The sequence below is a fragment of the Adiantum capillus-veneris genome, chromosome 16, assembly GCF_014529385.1.
Source record: "Adiantum capillus-veneris isolate H3 chromosome 16, ASM1452938v2, whole genome shotgun sequence".
Taxonomy (NCBI): domain Eukaryota; kingdom Viridiplantae; phylum Streptophyta; class Polypodiopsida; order Polypodiales; family Pteridaceae; genus Adiantum; species Adiantum capillus-veneris.
The window spans coordinates 37,851,282-37,872,005 of NC_140946.1; the positions used below are offsets into that span (position 1 = coordinate 37,851,282).

At 40.7% G+C, this 20,724-nt stretch overlaps 1 protein-coding gene and 1 pseudogene across 8 annotated transcripts in view; both read left to right on the top strand.

The window, feature by feature from the left end:
• Positions 1–13,097: 13,097 nt before the first annotated feature.
• Positions 13,098–13,847, top strand: LOC147438870 (uncharacterized; annotated as a pseudogene).
• Positions 13,848–18,998: 5,151 nt separating this feature from the next.
• The window catches only part of LOC147438871 (uncharacterized), a 53,147-nt gene continuing 51,421 nt past the window's right edge, over positions 18,999–20,724 (top strand). For 7 of the 8 annotated variants that reach the window (XR_015184520.1, XR_015184521.1, XR_015184525.1 and 4 more), the window contains exon 1: positions 19,000–20,376. The gene's annotated coding sequence lies outside the window, so the exon portion shown is untranslated. Of the gene's footprint in view, positions 20,377–20,724 lie in introns of all 8 variants that reach the window. The other variant, XR_015184522.1, reaches the window with a different exon arrangement.

A 20,724-nucleotide genomic window follows, 5' to 3' on the forward strand; every position in this document is an offset into this window, starting at 1 on the left:
AAGCCCAAGCCTCAATCCTCAGTCTTATGATATACTATACACACTACTTTATATATAAATACTAGGACCTCAAGTGAAGGGAGGGCATGTGGACAAGTTCCTCAAGTCCTCCAGCATCCCCTTTACACTCACCCTTTGGACTTACTAAATCTAGCCCTCTCTCCGCCTAGGAAAATACTAGTTTTAGGATTTCCAGGGCTGTACATAACCGAATTGGGGGCTGTAAAGCACGGCACGTCCCCCTAGCCAAGTTGCTTGTTTTGAGCTACCACACGCCATATTTTGTGGCTTGGTTAAAAAAAGGGATCAAAAATAACAAAAAATTGGGTTTTAAACATCTAAAAAACTAGGTGAGCGGCCTTCACGGACACTCACCAACACCTCTAGAGTGCTGGGTCACATGCACCTACGCTCTGATCGTGTGCTAGAGGACACGCACATAGAGAGTGTCTCCGTTTACACGGGCACTCATTATTCCTCTACCTTAGGCTCTAGGCCCTCAGTGAGCCCCCAAGGTAGTACCACTCAAGACCCACATATTGCGTCTAGTGACTCTTCCTCTGACTACAACGTCATGGAGGTTACCCAATGCCTAATCCTAATGGCTCAAGCCAAGACATGCATGCCATGGGCCCACGGTCTAGGACGAGCGTGCTTAGCCACTTGAAGGAAGCCTTTAGTAGAGCCACTCGCTCCGAACATGGAGCTAAAGATGTAATTGAGGGGATTTGGGAAGTAAATTTGCCATTCATGACCAATGTAGACTCCATGCTCTTGGAGAGTGTGCACATGAATACTCCGTTCACTGCACCCCCTGACTCTTCAGAGCTATTCCCCTCTGAGGTTATATTACGTGATGATAGAAGCCTTGTCGAAGTCCAAGAGGTTGAGCGGTATATCATTGGGGCTAGGGAAAAGGAAATCGAGAGCGTACGTAGGGTAAAGAAAAGGACAGAATTAAAAGTGAAAGCCCCTATGTCAACATCCATGCCAGGCGAGCAATCTAGTGCTCTTGAATTAGCGACCACTAAGGGTCAACCCATAGAGAGCCACATTGCATATAGTTCAAAGGACACCCCTAGGACCTCAATCCTAGATGGAGTGTTCTTAAATGAGAAATGGGAGTACAAACTACAAATGGAAACTCTAACCGACCTATACACAGGTCACACCTATCACGTGGGTTGGTTAGATATCCTACAATCCACAACGGGTGCTACTAGTGTAGAGGATCAACAACAAAGAGTTTGTGAGGTCATCCATAGGGTTATTGAGCTAGAGAGATAGAACAAGGGGATCCACATGCCTTCAACAGGTCTCATGATATTCTTGGATACAGGGAAGGCTAAACAACCAACCTTATCGCAAATGGAGGCTCCCTTGATAAGTTCGATGGATCCTCCATATGTTGTTTCACTAGGGGTCCCAGTGCAATCTGAGCCCACAAGTGATAGCTTTACCTTTCCAAGTCTAGCTCATCTTTCCCTTGATGACACCACGGCTACCATGCCTACCCCAGTGATGGGTATGCCAAGGAACATGCCATGGACCTCATTTGTTAGTAAAGCACCGCACATGGTAGCTCAATGCCGGCAACAGTAGCTACAAGTGTGTATCAATCATATGCACCTATAGGTCCTTGTACTCATATAGCTCCTACCCCTCTGATTGTTTCAACAACTTATGTTCCACAACACAACACCCAAGCTCTTATTTCAATGGGACCATACTGGCTAGCATTAGCATGTCACATCCGAGGTCTGCTATGCCTAGGGCCATACATATGAACTTTGGGCCGCCACATGGCACAACACCGTACCAAACTTGGAACCCAAGGGCTTCCTATGCGCCAAGCCCAATACCAATACCTACTCCATATGTAGTCTCTGGAGCGCCTCACCCACCTGCTCACTTAGGTGACTTGGCAACATTTACTCAAGCTATCATTTGATCTATTGTTAAGAATATGCGTAACACACCTGATAGGGAGCCTAGAATTAAGGCAGTACAAATAGCCAAGCTCACACAAAAATTTAGTGAAGATGGGGATGTGAGAAAGCATATCAAAGTGTTTGAACAAATATGCGATTCCCTAGGAGAACACAATGACCTACATAAAAGTAATGATTTAAGCCTGACCTTAAGTAGAAAGGCTAGGGATCGGTATAGAACCCTAAGGGTGGAAGAAAAAACAATTTATCCTACTCTTAGGAGATTATTCTTGAAAGAATACATACGAGAGGGAGTGCTTTGGGGTGTAGCATCTCAGCTTCTGAAAGCCCAATGAGAGGAAGGAGAGTTTGTGAGAGACTTTATTAGTCGCTTGAAGCATTTGAATTCTTTTTGTAATCCAAATGGACGCATCAATAATAATCAATTGCTTGATGAATTCATCAGGGTATTACGACATGAGGATATCTACAATGGCCTAGTCATTAATGGTATCACCACTTGGGAAGCGATCACCACCAATGCGATCCAATTGGAGGATAATTTAATGATTCAAGGAGAAAGAGTGTCCATTGAGCCTAAATCTACTAGCTCGCAAGCATCGGGGCATCAGCCAATGACCTTAAATCCTATTGCTAAGGAGCCAAAGAAATCTGAGATGACTTTAGTAGATCTCACCAAGGCCATTCAAGAGACTCTTAAAGACAATCGTGCTCCACAAAACAACCATATGTATCCAAGAAGGGAGCAACAATGGTGCTCAGTTTATTATGGTCCGCATAGTACCATTGAACTCCCTACTTTTAAAAAGTAAAATTTAATGGGATTTTCAATGCATGTGGGAGGTATGGTTGTCAAGCTAAGGATTTCATAGTATTTAAGCGCGCGATGGCCAATATACCAACCTTAGCATGGATGGACACACCTCGAGTGCCTACATTGATGTCGGCCCCACCTCTTTAACAAACCTCACAACACATGGTCCCTAGGGCCCAAAATGTTGTTCAAACAGCACCCTTACCACCTCCAATGCTAGGACCACAACCACCACATCTGAGAATCAATTCTATGAATCAAGTGTGTTGTGAGTCATCTATTGCTTGTTTGGAAGGCTGTGAGGAAGATATAGACCCTAATATTTCCTATGGGATTGATGCACTTGAAGAAAGTCCACAATACTATATGGAGGACTATTGGGGACAAGTGAAGCCTGTCTATCAAGTAGTTGCTCTTATTGCTGCAAGAGGCCAAAATATCAATTATACTGCCAAGAGACCACCTCTTCAATGTTATGATTGTGGAGAAAAACATCATGTAGCCGTGTGTCATGTTAGGCTACAAAAGAATGCTACACTAAAGCAAACCGATCAAGCGAGCATGTCTACAATGCCAATACTCATGTGTAATTGATGTGCCATAGATCATTTGATTGCCCAATGTCCAAATAATCCAAATGCGTCGAAGATCACGCCATTAAACTTGATTGAGGTTACCGAGGATCCATCACAAAGTACATATGTGGTACCAGTAGATGTACTCACATGATCGATGCTCCAAAAATAAAATTATATTCTTGAAGAAAGAGACACGACATCAATTGCCTAATCTCAAAATAAGAAGAAAACAGGAAGAAAGAGATCACAAAAAGCAGCAAAGTCAGACCCCAGTTCAAATACCAACATAGGGACTGATGACGACCCCGTATATATGAACAAGGATGAAGAGGATTCTCATTCTGGTGAAACCATGGAGACCAAAATGACCCCTAGGAAAGAAACCAACAAGGAAGATCGTCATGAGCCACAATGGCCAGGACCCAAGAAGAAGATAGGAACTTACCCAAACCCTATAGAGGAGATCGAGCAAGTCAAGAAATTAAGGAGTTTGGTAGAAGAGACCCAAAGGGATCTAGAGCCATCACCTAGGCAGATCCATATTACAGACACAGTGTTCCCTACACAACAACAATCTCACAAAGTCCATAGACTCCTAGCCATACCTAGTGTCATCCAAGAAGAAAGTGACTTAAAGTCATGGGAAAGTGGGTGTACTCACTTCTTGTTGGAAAGAATGTTTACAGAGGGACTACCTAACCCTATCGAAAAAATGGAGATCCCATCTTCCTTACGTCAAGGGACTGAAGCCCAAAAGGTGCCATTAAATATTGTCGAATTGATGGATTTCATGACTTCAGAAGTTAGAACCACCATCATGTCCAAACTATATGGAGACCCCGAGCTATTCTTAGCTCTTAGAGCTTTCCTCAATGGAGAACTGAAAATCGGGCTACCACATTTGCACAAATGGATGGATTTTGGATATGCCAATAGAGGAAGAACACTTAGATCCACAACCCAACCTAGATGAGAACTCTGTTGTAGAAATACCTGTCAAAAAGTTGGGACAATACTTTGAGGGCGATGAATCCAATGCAACCATACCAATCACTACCAAGGGAATCCTTGATGGTAGCACTGGGGTTAGCATTGTGACTAAAAATTGCCCAGGGAAACTACGGGAAGACCTCACCTTGGGACCACAAACATAGTAGTAAAGATGGCCAATGGGACTATTGTTAAACCTATTGGATGCTAGAAGATCTCAAGATCAAGGTCTTTGGACACAAAATAAGGAATACCTTCATCATTATGGATTTGTCCAAGCACACTATGTCATCTGAGATGATCTTAGGGTGTCCTTTCATGAGGGAAGGAAAAATGGTACATGACTGGTCTAAAAACCATGTCTACTTGCAATTCCAAGGTTTTGTCATTCAAGTGGATCTTGTAACTGGTCAAGCACGTCCTCTAGGAAACAGATTTATAATCGATCATAGATCTGACACCACAATTCACTCGGCCCCATTGCAATATTGTTACACATGTAAAATGGACAATAATCTTGGGGAAGATTCTCCTTATATGGATGTTCTACCTTGGATGACTGAGTCTAACAATGTGGATTGGGTCCACCTAGCAGCAACCATAGACACTTGGGGACATAGGGGGACGACCTGGGTAAAACCTAAGGGGGATGAAATGCCACAACTCGTACCCTTAAATATGCTAGAAGCAATACATATAGCTTCTGATGACCTACAGGATGAAGGCTTAACTGAAATTGGAACCAGTAGCGTCTCAGGAGACTATAGCCCACACGATTCAGAGTGAGAATCATCAATTGAAATTGACTATGAGGACGAAGAATCTGAGTATAATCTCAATGCAAATGTGGGGACAAACCATTCAGGGCCCTGTGGTAACCTAGATGACAATCTAGCCAAGGGAGCAGAAGACACAAGTAGCGATTCATCTAGTGACTCTTCACTAGAGATCGGCCGTAATAAAAAATTAGACAAGAAGAGTAAGAGATATAAGAGGCAACAATATCGAGCAAATGTACGTGCTAGAATAAATGAAAAGAAATCTACCGCAGAATGGCTTAATTATATAGGGGCATGTGATGCTCATCATAAGTTGGTAGATAGCTGGGGTGAATACCTTCAAAGTGTTATGTGGTGTAGTCCACAACCCATTGACATTGCCCAGCTAGAGGCTACAAAGAAGCCAAAGTTGAGCCGTACCGTAAGGAGACGACAAAATCGAGAGTTAGCTCAACAACAAAAGGAAGCAGAAGAGAAATCACAGTCCATAGAACAACAAGGCCCCACAGACACTTCAAATCCTCCAATACAGAGGAACGTAAGGTTGTGTATACAAAGACACAGAGGACAACTATCGATGGAAGTAATGGAGTCTATGATGGTCCAGCGATAGTTAAGGAAATAGAGTTAACAGACTCAAGAGAAGAGTCCAAACCTATTTTCATTGCCCAAGATCTTACAGAAACTGAGGAGTATGTACTTAAAGAACTTCTCAAGGAATTCAAGGATATATTTTCCTGGACATATCATGATATGAAAGGTGTTCCACCTTCCATGGTGCAACACACAATCCCCATGAATAGCATGGTTGAACCAGTCCAACAACGACCCTACCCAGTGAATCCTAAGTATGCAAAGATTGTTCAAGAAGAGATTGAAAAGCTTGTCAAATGCGGATTCATATACCCTATTGAGCACTCAGAATGGGTGTCTCCAATAGTGATTGTGCCAAAAAAAAATGGGAAACTCAGAGTGTGAGTGGATCTCAAGAAGGTCAATGCTGCCACTAGGAGGGACCATTACCCCTTGCCATATTCAGAACATGTGCTTGAAAGAGTTGCAGGAAAGGAAGTTTATAGCTTTTTAGATGGGTACTCTGATACAATCAAATCACAATTGCACTAGAAGACCAAGCTAAAACGGCTTTTATAACCAAATTTAGAGTGTTCGCATTTCGTGTTATGGCTTTTGGCTTAACCAATGCTCCTGCTACCTTCCAAAGATTAATAAACACTGCTTTTAGAGAATATTTGAGAGAGTTTTGTGAAGATTTCTTAGATGACCTTTGTGTTTATTCTTCTTGGAAAGAACATCTATCATGTTTACGGAAAGTGTTTGAGAAGTGCAGATTGTATCGCATCTCCTTAAACCCTTTCAAATGCCAATTTTGGGTTAAACATGGAGTCATTTTAGGGCATAAAGTGTCCAAAAATGGGATTTTCACAGATGAGAGCAAAATTAAAGCTATTGCTGATTTGCCACCACCTACAAACTACAAAGGAATTCAAAGGTTCATGGGCCATGTTGGTTATTATCGACGGTTTATTTTAAACTTTGCCAAGATAGCTCGTCCTTTGTACAAGTTTCTTATTGAGTTCCACTGGACCGCGGTGTGTGACCATGCTTCTGAGTCATTGAAAAAGACCTTGACAAGCACTCCCATTCTACGAGTGCCCGATTGGAATGTAATTTCCATGTGCATATTGATGTATCAAACTTTTCTATTGGGTGTGCTCTAGCTCAACCAGGAGAACAAAAATTGAACTACCCCATTAGCTTTGCAAGTTGTCAATTGAATGATGATGAGAGGAACTACACCACTACAAAGCGGTAAGGTTTAGATATCATTTACATAGTGAAGAGATTTTGCTACTACCTTCTTGCCAACAAGTTTGTTTTCTATGTGGATCATCAAGCCTTGTTGTATCTAGTAAATAAACCTTGTTCCACGGGAAGAATTACACGATGGTTGTTAATTCTTCTTGAGTTTGATTTCATCGTTGTGGTGAGACCTGGTAAAAGACATGTCATGGCAGATCATTTGTCTCGCATACCCAATGGTGAAGCCCCTACTAGAGTCGATGATGAATTGCCTGATACTTCCCTATTCCTAGTCGAGACCATGCCTGAATGGAGTGAGATCAAGATTTTGAACTTTTTAGTTAATGGTTTTCCACCCAAGGAGCTTCGTAAGGATATAGCTTGAAAACTGTTAGAAGAATGTGAACCTTATTCTCTCATTGTAGGAACTCTCTACAAGCTAGGGAAGGACGATATTCTTAGACACTGTGCTCGTCAGGATGAGTATTTATACATATTGCAAGAATCCCACATGGGTATAGCCGGAGGACATTTCTTAGGGGAACTGACTGCTAGAAAGGTGTTGCAATTAGGCTATTGGTGGCCTACCTTATTCAAGGATGCATCACTCTTTGCAAAAGGATGTGATGAATGCCAATGTTACAAGATCACACAATGAAAGGATAAGATGCCCTTACATCCTGTTAAAGTGACTCAACCATTTGAAAAATGGGGGTTAGACTTTGTAGGATTAGTCTGAAAGCTCGTAACACTCAATCTTGATATATTATCGTTGCCACTGACTATGTGAAAAAGTGGGCGGAAGCCAGAGCGACACGTAAGGCTCGTGCAACGTCAACTGCCAAGTTTCTCTTTGAGAATATTATTACAAGATTTGGTTGTCTGACAATGGTAATCATTTTATAAATGGAGTGATAAAGGAACTCATGACAAACTTCATGATAGCCCACCATAAGTTCACGCCTTATTATCCACAAGCAAATGGCCAAGCTGAGAGCACTAACAAGACCTTAATTTCTATCTTGACAAAAACAGTCGAAGCTCATCGTACAGATTGGGATTTAAAGTTGATATCAGCTCTATGGGCTTATCGTACTTCTTACAAAGTGGCTATTAATTGTACACCATTAAAAATGGTATATGGCCAAGAAGAAGTTATGCCATGGAAGTTTGTAATTCCTAGTCTGCACGTAGCTTCACAAGAAGGTTGGGATGGTAACCCTTTAGTTGAGCGTTTATATATCCTTGAAAGGTTAGACGAAGAAAGGCAAGTGACTGTGCGAAACGCACTTCTGGAGAAAGATAGAAGAAATGGTTTGAACTTCATCTAAAGAATGAAGATATCAATGTTGCTGATAAAGTCCTTATGTATGGAGTGCAAAACAAGAAGAAAATTTTGAAATGTGCGGGAAAAGAACCATATAGAGTATGTAAATCGCCCCACACGTTACCATTCATGTGGAGACTCTTTATGGAGTTGAAACCATTGGATTCCTCAATGGGAGAAAATTTAAAAGATATTATGATCCTTTAAGCCAAGAGGAGCTACGTGCCATCCATCAAAAGAAGGTAGCCAAGGCACAAACAGAATTGAAGAAGATACAAGCTCAAGCTGAGGCTAAGGAGCAACAACAATGCATAAGACGCCAACGAGAGGCCAACCTTGGAGCTACACATGTATTCCACGTTGAAATAGAGGATGGTTGGTTGGACTCTGACACACCTCTACGATACCCTATTGAAATAAATAGCGCCTATGGGAAAGTGCTATATAACGCCTTGTTAGACACGGGTGCTAAATATAATCTGTTGTCATATGGGATGTGGTGTCAGTTGGGAAATCCATCCCTATCTGAGAGTACTATCCAAGTCAAGGGTGTCAACAAGAGAAAAAAACGGTGATTTTTGGTATTTGGCACACTTCTGTCAGTTATGACAGCAGGGTTGTAGCTCAAGACTTTTTTTTCATGCCTGTTGGAACTATAGAAGGTCATATAAAGTTAGGACGCACATGGATGATAGCGACCAAATGCACTATTGATTGGGGGACAGGGAGTGTCACAACACAAAAACAACCTCTTAGTCCTGTCACTCAAGCCATAGTCCCTGAGATATTATCTCGAGGAAATAAACCAAAAAATAATTCATGTCCATGAGGTTAAACCATATGTCCCTATAGCCCAACTCTCTAAGGCTTCAACTTTTGTAGTTGAAACAAAGCTTGAGACACACAAGACGCATCCTAATATAGCAAAGAAAACATACAAGTGGGTCCCTAAATATTCTTTAGCGACCATGGCTGATGCTAAAAAATGGGAGTCTTTTAAGAAATTCCCCACTCGTTCCCAAAAATGTAAGAAAACATGGCGTTGGATTCTTGAACGACTATTGGAAGCCCAAGGCTACTATCAAGGAAATGATCAAATCTGGGTGCCAAAGCATAAATTGTGTTCTTACCTATCACCTGACCCATGTGAGTCAAATCCTGTGACGACAAAGCCGATGGAAGATCATGGAAAAGGAAAAATCACAGAACAATATACACCGAATCCAAAGCTAGTATGGGTTCCAAGCGAGAAAGGCTTGTTTTTCTCAACTCAACCATAGAAAAAAAAATAAAGCTTCTTGTTCTTCATGTAGTTCATATACGAAAATAGAAGCTTCGACACAACCTCCACCTACCACTGTACATATCCATACAAACAAGAAAGAGATTTCAGGTCCCGTTGTAAGTTCACCACCTACAACAATGTTGCAAATAAAATCATGGGAGAGTACCTTACCACCCAGCAACTACACAAAATGCCTAGGGCAGTCAAAAACTATTGGTCAAAATATTCACCCATGACAACTTGGAACAATTGGTTTCAAAAGGTGACGAGATCATTCCAAAAGGTATGATCCACCCAAGGAAGGGGGGAGCGGTTGCTGACACTCATCATTCACTTACTCCCCTCTTAACCTTCCTCCCTGACCTCTCAATCTCCAATCTAAGGGAATGTATATATAAAGCCTTATACTCACAAAAACCAAAATAAAAAAGTAAAAGAGCAAGAGCCACCAAATGAAAATCTGGAAACCTACAAGCTCTATATATGCTACAAAATCATAAAAACACATTATACACAAGGACAAGACCTTTTGACACGACCTTTATAATATTTTCACTATAACCATCATCTATCTGTGTGTATAGATATGGCTAGTGCGCTAGAGTCATCCACTCCTGCCTTGGGTGAGAGGTACCCTCTTTCCTTTTCACAAGTGTTTCACATAGTCTTTCCGGTTCTTGCCAGTGAATGGGATTTGGTAGGTGTTGATAGGCACACTAGTATGTCAGTTTGTTGATCAATCGATATAGTCTAATAGTTAGTCGGATATGCTTTGTCGGATTGTAGTAGATCGGATTATGGTCAGTTGGATTGTAGTAAGTCGGATCTTTAACAGTTAGTTGTATTCCAAGATTAAGGTTGTTATAACCATATTCATGTGAAGCAATCATATAAGCTCACTCTGCGCATGTATGGATCCCATTAAAAATGGGTTGAGGTTGTAGTTCTTTTCTAGATGAATATAGTGGATCTAAATTTTGTTTTGAGTTATTCTTGCTCTATTATATTTTGTATGTGTATCACTTGCTGTATCTGAATGTAGTTTTGAGTTATGTGAGATCAAGGGTAGTGTTTCCAGTTGAGTTTTCTTTGTGTTGATGAACCACAACACATTTAGTGATCCGGCTGGGCCATTGAAGGTTTTGCCAACACATTTGGCGATCTTGTTGCGTCTCTTTGTCTACTACACCTGTTTTTGTGCTATGCCTATTTGGTTATTGTGCTTGATGTATTTCTATACCAACATTACCTGAGTTGGGTTTTGTGTTGCATTGGGAGATGATGCATTTCAGAGAGACCATTTGATGTTGATTAGGGGGGAATCATGAGAGACTCTGATTATAGAGCGGATGGTGGACAATGTGGTTTCTTGGAAGCAAACACAGATGAAGCAACGTACCACGTGAGGGGAGCAAAAGGGACAATGTGAAGGGCTGCAAGACAGAGGATCCACTTTGCTGAATCTGAATCTGCAAGTTCAACTTGACGTTGTTGAATCAAAAGTTAAAGTTGATGAATTTGAATCTATTTGTGCCACTGAATCAAATCCCGCAGATGCAATTGAAGCTGAGATTTATCTCAGACCACTTGAGCAGCTCACGAAACCTTGAGAAGTTTGGAGTATTTCAAGTAAGAGTTATTTCAGATTTTCACAAAGTTTACCTAGATTTATAATTTTAGAAGTTGTATAGCATGATGGAGCAACTATATGTCAAGATAGGAGTGGATCTAGGTACTATATCCTATGCTCTCCACTTCCGGATTACATGTAGTCTCAATTCAGTGTGGTGCATAAATATGAGGGCTAACTTTTCATGTGATTTTTGAATTTTGGAAATGGGTAAGAAGAAGAAGAAAAAGAGTTGTGAAATTTGTGGGAAGCATGACTCTATCATGGGTGATTGTCCTTATTTGAGTGTAAATTATACTAAGGAAGATGCTTGCAAGTATTTTTGTATGGCTGATTTGTGAATAAAGGTCTTGCAAGTTGTCAAGCGTTGTCATAAAGCATCATCAAGAGGGAAGTTTCGGGTAGCCAAGGAGAATAGATGATTGGAATGTCTACTTGAAGATGCATTGGAGTATGTTTATGGATACAAGGGTAGAAGACTGAAATCTTGTTCTACCAAAAAGGGAATCAAATGTTTGCAAAAGGCATGTTTGGATTTGAGAGAGAAATTTGAAGAAGAGTTTGAGGTTGATGAGAGTACTGATGATGAGGAAGAGGAGTGGAGTTACCTAATGGGAGTGTCAACAAGTTAGGGAAAGGAAGTATCAGTGGGAGGAGTGAGCCAAAGGAGCCACAAAGGACCCATAGATACCCCTAAGCCGGCATCAGATATTCCACCAAATGGGAAAATCCTTCACCATACATATTCAAACAACCAACACGATGATGAAAACATGTGTGAAAGCAGTATTTTTGCATCAGATGGTCTCAACTTTGAAAATTCAGCCTGTAAATCAAATCAGATTTTAGTTCAAAGCACTCCTAGAGAGCACTCTGATGTTGCAAAAGCCATTATTTTTGGAAGTTTTTTTGACCTATTGAGGCAACATGAAAACATAACCTCAATGCAAGCTTCAACTCACCAAGATAGGGCTGAAAATCAGCAAAAATCAGATGAAGGAAGTCACCCTGAATATCCAGAACTTCATATTTCAAGCAAAGGAAATGAAATCAATGCTAATATGTTTGTCATTGCTCCTGACCAATTTTTTGCTCCAATTTTGAAGATTGAGAATTACTGTGAAAGTGATCCCATAGATCAGAATAGGAAATTTTTGATAGGTGGAGTGGATCAAAATCAGATGTTTACACTTTTTGATCCAAATTTCAGCATTCAACAAGAATTTTGCAGAGGGCGAGCTTCAATATCATACAAAGAGGCTTTGCAAAACTTTGACTTTGTTTCAAAACATCTTTCAACTATTCAGGGGAACAATTTCAAAGTGGAAGATGATCCCAAAATAATGTCGGAAGGAGTTGATTCAAATTTTGATGTGATGTAGCACACTCCAGGGTTTCTTCATTTTGCAACACAAGGTCCAACTCGTAAGCCAGTTGAAGTTATGTTCACTAATTTTGAAGCTTATTCGCTCAAATGCAAGATCAAACACATTTTCCTGAATGCCAATGAGAGCATGCCGAAATGCAAGGCGTTGATTCAGAATTTTTTGAGGAAAACTTAGATTTTTATGATGTTTTTGAGGAGGAACTTGAGAAAACTAATGTAGGCTTGCCAATTTTGTGTGAAGATGATGCTAATACTCTATTTTATAGCTATGAATCAATTTATATTGAACCAAAGGAAGATCAGATTGATAGTTTCTTGAATTTTCAAAATCAAGAAAGTGGATTTATAGAGCCTAACTCAGATTTTGAAGCAAAGTATCAGTGTTCTAAGATGTTGCAGATGTTGAAGAAGCTTTGCTTGATGGTTGCAAAGAGGTTTTTTTATCTTGAACCAATTCTAGGTCATTATGAAGTTAAATTTGATTTGTTGGAAGTGTTATTTGCTGCAAATTGGTGGCTAAAGTTGATTCTGGACATGTATCTCAACTGTTTGAGCTTGTTCTCAAAGTCAGAAGTTGGAGATATTCAAAATTTTGGAGTTTTTCAAGATCCGATTTCTATGTCTGAAGTGCATATTGCTGATTTTCTCAATGCAAAAGTTGCAAATCAGATTTTACAGATGCCAAATGTTGAGGCTGATGACTCAATGATCCATATTTCATATTGTTTAAATCAAATTTTGTAGATTGATGATCATGCCAAGATGGTTTTTTCCTCGATTTTGCAAAAGTCGCATGGAAATCAAAGGGATGTGCTATTCTAGATATTTTTCATGATAAAATCATAGAGTTTGTTGAGTGGAATGATTGTTTCCAATGGAAGCAGTTGTTTTATCTCAGATTTACCTAAACTATTTGATTTTGAAGAACAAATATTTATGGATCATGTGGATCATATTTTATTTGGATGTTGGGAGCATTATGTCTTTATGCACAAGTTGTTGAAGGTTGAATATGCATATTTTTAGGTTCAAGGAGGTTTGAATATATAACATTATATTTAGGTTTTGGTGCATAAATTGCAAAAACCTGATTTTCAAAGTCTGATTCTCACGTTTCAGAGGTTGCAGAGACTGATTCTACTAATGTTTACTTCATTATCTTGGAGAATGGACATACTTAATCAATTTTGGTTTCATAAGTTCATTTTGTATAAACTCTCATGGAAGTATCTTTACTTCGTGAAATGGCACAATGATGTAATCCCTTGGGAAATTTTTGGGTGATGTTTAGTTTCTCTCTATGATGTATTTTGTGTACCTTTGTTTAAGTACTAGGCATTGCACTTTGCTTCATATGAAGATCCTAGAATTGAGTTTGTCATAGTGCTGTATGGTGTATTTGTATATCTTGGATTAGGTTCCAGGCAATATACTTTATGCTATATAGTAACTAGGAAATTTTGAAAAAATAGGATAAGGCATTTGACTTTGATCAAGGGATGTGTGGATCCGAATCGGATTTCTACGAAATTCACCACCGGGACGTGCCATGTGTTGACAGGCACACTAGTATGCCAATTTGTTGATCAATCGGATGTAGTCTGATAGTCAGTCGGATATGCTTTGTCGGATTGTAGTAGATCAGATTATGGTCAGTCAGATTGTAGTAAATCGGATATCTAACAGTTAGTTGTATTCCAAGATTGAGGTTGTCATAACCATATTCAGTTGAAGCAAGCATATAAGCTCACTCTGCGCATGTATGGATCCGACTGAAAATGGGTTGAGGTTGTAGTTCTTTTCTTGATGAATATAGTGGATCTGAATTCTGTTCAGAGTTATTCTTGCTCTATTATATTTCGTATGTGTATCACTTGCTGTATTTGAATGTAGTTTTGAGTTATGTGAGATCAAGGGTAGTGTTTCCAGTTGAGTTTTCTCTGTGTTGATGAACCACAATAGTAGGTACGCTAGCATGTGAGAGGAATTTCGAGGAGTTAGAATGGTTGATACGTCTCTTGACCATGACTAATCCATACTTAATAGAGAGCGTCTCTTCCATTGCACAAACCTACCATTTTGACCAAGATGACTAGAGACATCTAGTGACCTTCTTAGTAAACATTGGTGTCTCTAATGGATGAAGAATATTTACATGATTACACAGATGGCACGTATGGTCTCACGAATGATGACTTTTTTTTGTCAACAATGATGAGGATAGAGGTTTAGCCTTAGGGTTACCTCCCAATCTCTACAATATCATGTTCCCTTGACTCTCTAGGGGGAGTGCAAATAATTAGGTTAGGGTTCCTTATGTTTTTTTATTGTGCTCAATAAGGGTTGGTGTCTCTTTCCACTGATGTGCCTCCTAGAGGTATTCTTTGTGTTTCCTAGTGTGTATAGGAACGTGTTGCTATTGTTAGGATTTAAAAATTCATGGAATCTTTCTCTCATTCACTCTTGAAATCAAGTGCGATCATCAACACAAACAGGTGTTTCTTGACCATTAGCATTGTCCCTTGTCTTTGTTTTTGCATCCATGTTTGTCTGCTTTAAATGTGATTGGTAGCACAATATTCCGCACATTTTCTTAGATTAAACGTTAGATTCTATATAATTTTTGTCATTATCCCTTGTCTAGGTTTCAGAATCAAGCAGTCTGACTAAGCTAGTTTGACCAAGTTAGGAGTTAGAGATCTTCTCTTACTACCATGGGGAATGCCTTCCTAATAATCAATGGTTACTTTAGGTTCTTAATCCATTTTAGGCAACATTGTGTGCAATGTACTAGGGCTTTCTAGTGGGCTTAGTCCCTATTGACCTTTACCTTAAGTATTATAAAGGGAGTTTACTAGTGTGATGAGCATGGGGAGGGTGACAGTGTTATATGACCCCCCAAAGTTACAAAATTAAAATGTTGAAATCGAACAAACAAAAAAATCAAAAGTGCCACAATGTAAAATCTTAAGGTGGAAGAGAAATTCCAGCTTGATTTGGTACTTCAATCACATGTATCACCTATGGTACTAGAGCCCTAGAGGTTCCCATTGTGGGCGCTTTTCCTTAAAAAGCAAAAACCCAAGGCATACAAAATAAGCACACACATCAAAATTGAATCAAAGTGAAAAGACTTTGGGGGCTCAAAGAAAAGGAAATAAGTCAGACGATGATTTCGTGAGCAATTTCTTTTATCGTAGCTTAACTACAAGGTCTTCTAGGTATAGCCTCTAGTTAGCCCTTGAACATGAAATACTTGGCTCTTGCGATTAAACAACTTAATTGACCAGAGAGAACTGAGAAGCTTGCCCATGGTATTAATAGTTGACCTCTAGTGCCTTTATTAGCGACCCGAGACTTGTTTGATTTTTGACATTCACAATTGTTTGTGTTTGATCATATTACTTGCTGACAAATTGTTTAATATTTTGTTACCAATCAATTTGTTTGCCTACAACTGAATATGCTTTTTAATTGTATATGAGAATACAGTTATTGTGCCAATTTTGGTTGATTTTGTAGTGATCGAAGAAGGCTAAGGACATTCAATCTCGGATGCTCTTCCACCTCGACGAACGGGCTTCATCTCTACATCAGGAAGGGGGCCATGTTAACCCTCACGGACACCGTATCACCTTCGACGGATGCATATTATTTGATTGATTGAGTCATGGTCCAGGCTTGTCGGTCCAATAGGTGTGTAGGTGATCGTCGATGAGAGTTGCACCACTTATCTTATTTCTAAGTAGTTTTGCAACGACCTGTCACTGTGGAGGCACCCATGTGTGAATGGGTCGAACTCTTATAAAAGGTCCATTTGACCTAAAAATCTTCATCCTCTGAGGTGTAAGCTAAGAATTTCTCTTGCTCCATCTCTGTCTCCTTCTCCTTAGTGTGCTCACAGGTGTGTGTGTGTGTGTGTGTGTGAGTGTGTGTATGCTTGAGAGAGAGAGAGAGAGAGAGAGAGAGGGAGAGAGAGATCGAGCATTGCGACAGCATCGACGGTTGAGCACGGCATCGACGATGGCTCCTTCTTCTTTGCAGCACAGGATCCTTCACGACGGAAGCATTGAGCGGTGAGTGACACATCCCTGCCCCTTTGAGCTTGCTAGGCTCTTCTAGTTGTGTGTTTGCAGCCTTTTGAGGCTCGCAAATAGTGCACAAGCAAGTTCCCAACTTCGGCATGTACGACTAAGCATACACTTCTTTCTCGCGGTGTTGGTGTAGCACTCCACTTTAGGAGGTGCGCATAGCACGTGCATGTGTGCTATGTCTTGCTCCTATCTCTTTCAGTCTATGGCTGCTCTCCGTTATGTGCTTGTACAATTCATGCGATTTGTAAGGTATGCATATTTGTGATGTTTTATCGTTTTTATCATGCTATTTGAGGTATTTTGTAGGGATGCCGCACATCCGTTTGTAGCAATTGTAACGAAGATCTCTTTTGAGAGGATTATAATACAAGTCCTTTTGGAGGGGGGGACCGGTTCCAAGCAAATGTGATCCTCATCGAGTTGTCAATCTTAACTAGTGATTTTCTTTGAATTGTGTGCATGGTTAAAGTGTTATAAATGCATGTTTGTGTTACCATGTACTTGTGGTTGTGATGTGTGTGAACACACTTAGGACCGTTGGGGCATTCTCTCTCTCATTAGGAGGTTTTTTCCCTTGTGCATTATAGATATGCCCATCACTCTAGGGCTATCTTATCTTTCCATTGCACACTAAGTAATACACTCTTTGTTGTGTGCCTTGAGATTCCTTCGTCTTCTCCAAGCTATGTGTGTTTTCTTGCAACCCTAATTCCAACAATTGGTATCATAGTAGGTTGCGTCCTCTCGGGCTTAGTCGTCAGCAACTCAAGCACATGCCTGTTCACTTTCTCCAATTTTTGTGAGCTTTGGCGAGCATCAGCATGTCAAAAAATACTTTCAACATGCTCATAGAGCTTGGTTTGCTCCAGATTTCATTTAGACTCATTTTGGCCTCCATTTCCACTACATGCAGTACTTACTGCATAGGCTATTTTGTCATTTTGTGCAAAATTTTTATCAGTGCCATTTTTTGCATAACAAGTTCCTTACAGTTTTCTACAATTTTTGCTATATAGCACGTGATGTTCCCGCATTATTTCTCCTCTTTTCGTGAAGTTTTCACATCAGGTGCAACATTTCCCATGGTTGACAACAACACATATGTGTTCAAGATTTTTGTTGCTGAGGATAGATTGGATGGGAACAATTACCCTATGTGGGCTTATATGATGTAGCATGTCCTTGTGTCAAAGGGCATTTGGAATATTGTGGCAAGGCATTGATGTACATCCTGGTTCTAAGGATGTAGGCGATGTTGGGGATGTTGCAAGTTTTGGTGGCAGGATTGATGATGCCAGAGTTGTTTTGCCTACGGTTGAGCAAGCTGATTGCATTGTATGTGAAGCACACTATTACTCCTCATATTTTTTTGGAAAAATTTGCAAAACAGGCTTGGATATTATGGCTGGTCTTTATGCAAGTCGCAATGAGACTTAAATTGCATTGTTGCGTAAAGAGATGGAGTCAAAGATTATGCATGAGGAAGATGGGATGGACACTTTCCTTGTTGGTGATAAGGATATCAATGAGCAACTTATTTCTGCAGGGCGAAGTCATTTCTGACAGTTTCCTTGTGCATACTGTTCTTGATGCTTTGCCAGATTCTTGCTAGACTTTTGCTAGTACTTGGAGACTTATGACCCAAGGAAGAAGTTGTCAAGTTTGATCCATTATGCACATTGTTGTTGCAAGATGGACTTTCCAAAAAAAAAAGGGCTAAACAGTGTTCAAAGAAAAGCCTGTGCTTTAAATGTGGTGGGAGAAAAACGATCATAACATCAAAGAGGGGGGGGGGGGGGGGGGGGGGGGGGGGTTGGGGGGGTAAGGGGATCAAGGGTCGAGAAGTCTACGCACAAAGGCCTGAGATTGCAGTCAAACATGTCAAATAAAAAACTAAACCCGGCCACAAATTAAGCCTCCTAAATCTGGACAGCATCTTTGGCTTACAATAAAAGATTATAAAAGTGGGGAGAGGTACAACATGCATGTGCGGATGAGATGGATAGCCCACATGTCTCAAAACTTATGTTGTGAGCTCTTGGGTTCAAATTTGGGTGATGCATAAGGTGATCACATGTTGATTAGGATTCACATGGAGATCACTTGGCGGTCACTTGATGTTCACAGAAAATTTACTTGGGGTTCCCTTTAATTGTGTTCACATGGTGATCACTTGGGGATTAAACCGCCATCGGACGGTGCAAAACTGATAGAGGACCATTTTTTGCGTCGACAGGGTTTGATTTGCCCCGATTCTTGGATTTAATCTGCCTCGACCTTAGTGCGTGGACTTCCGGGCCATCGATCCTCTTAACCCATGCTTCATTTACGCTATGTGTTACGTAGTGTAGTAACAAAGCCTTGATCATCCGCTGTGAGGATAGGCTATAGAGATAGAGAAGAAAAGGGCTTTTGTGTTACAAAGGGGAAGAGATCTATCTCCTCGGGGAGGATCTTACTGCTGCACAGGTAGCCCATAAGAGCAAATGCCTAAGGTGTTAGAATCACGCAACCAAGAGGGAAGTGGGTAGTTTTCAGAGACATCATCGCCGGAAAGAGGACCTTATGATGGGACCATACAGTCTACTGTCTAGAATTGTCGTTCTGGCATGCTGACATTGTAGTATACACAGAGACACACCAATGCCAAGGAAATCGATTCCCATGTGTCAAAGAGACACAGAGTCACACCAATGTCAAGGAAATCGACTCCCTTCGCTTATTCCACATAATAGAGATTTTTGGGTATCAGATAGCAATTGGGGTCGCAGCAGATCGTGTAGGAGGTCGCTAACCCTTTGCCGGAGGGACACATCAGATATCAATTTATGAAGGATATGGTTAGAGTTTATGTAGAAGCGGTTTGGGACTGGTTCATGTCTTTGGATTCTCGGTTGGATCCTCATGGATCATTGGAAGAGGTTACTAGATGTCTCGCTAGATGTATTGCATGCATCCGCACGATACGCCTTTCTCTACACAACAGTCTCCTCCAACCCTACATACAGCACTGCCCCACAGAATAGTTGGTATGATGATGAGTGTCGGATGATACACACACATTACAATGTGAGGTAGCTAAGATGAACATACCATTGTACGTATCTTAAAGAATGGGGATCCATTGATGCCTAGCAATTATGGTACTGTTATGATTGGGCATTGCTCAGCGAAGCTTTATGGATCCATTTTGGAGATGGAGCTAAGTGCGTAGAGTACGTTTTGACTCTGAGGGCACTTATAGAAGAGGGCAAGCACAATCATAAGCGGATTTATTGTTGCTTTGTGGACTAGTGAAAAGCATTTGATACAGTGCCATGTTCTAGACTGATGCAGAGATTACAGAATATTATGGTACCATTTGGTATGCAGTGGGGGATATATGCTTTATATGAGTCAGTGAGGACCGGATGCGAGCATCAAGGGGTCTTTCAGACATAGTGACAAGCACGATTGGCATGAAGCAGGGATGCCCTCTCTCACCTACCTTATTTGGTATATACGTTGATGATTATATATGGGTGGATTGGGGGCCAGCCTGGTTGGAATACTGATATCTATACTACTATATGCAGATGATGTGGTTTTGGTATCTGAAAGAGCTCCTAGCTGCACCCTCAGTTACTGAAGCTTTGTTCCAAGCAGTGTCATGTTCATGTGCAAGCTATGGGATTTGCCACAATTAACGTTGGTTTCTTCGAGAAAGCCGGCAGAAGAAGGTTGTACATGGAGTTGGTATGCTCAGCTAAATTAGTGGTCTAGAGATCATGAAACGACCGTGGTTGGACTCCCACCCTTTGAGTATAGTCTACATTGCCCATTGCTCGACCTGAATCACTGGGAGTGTAACAAGATGATTAGAGGAGATATTGGATACCGAGAGGACATCGAATCACCCATTAGAGCCACTAGAGAAAAGAATGGCAGTTTATCATAGCCACTTTCTTCATTTGAGCTCAAATGGATTTTCATTCGGCCCGCATACATGGATAGACACGTATCTCATGGGTTATGTAGTGTGATTAGGCAGCTTCAGATATCCTCACATCAGTGGAGATATGCTCAAG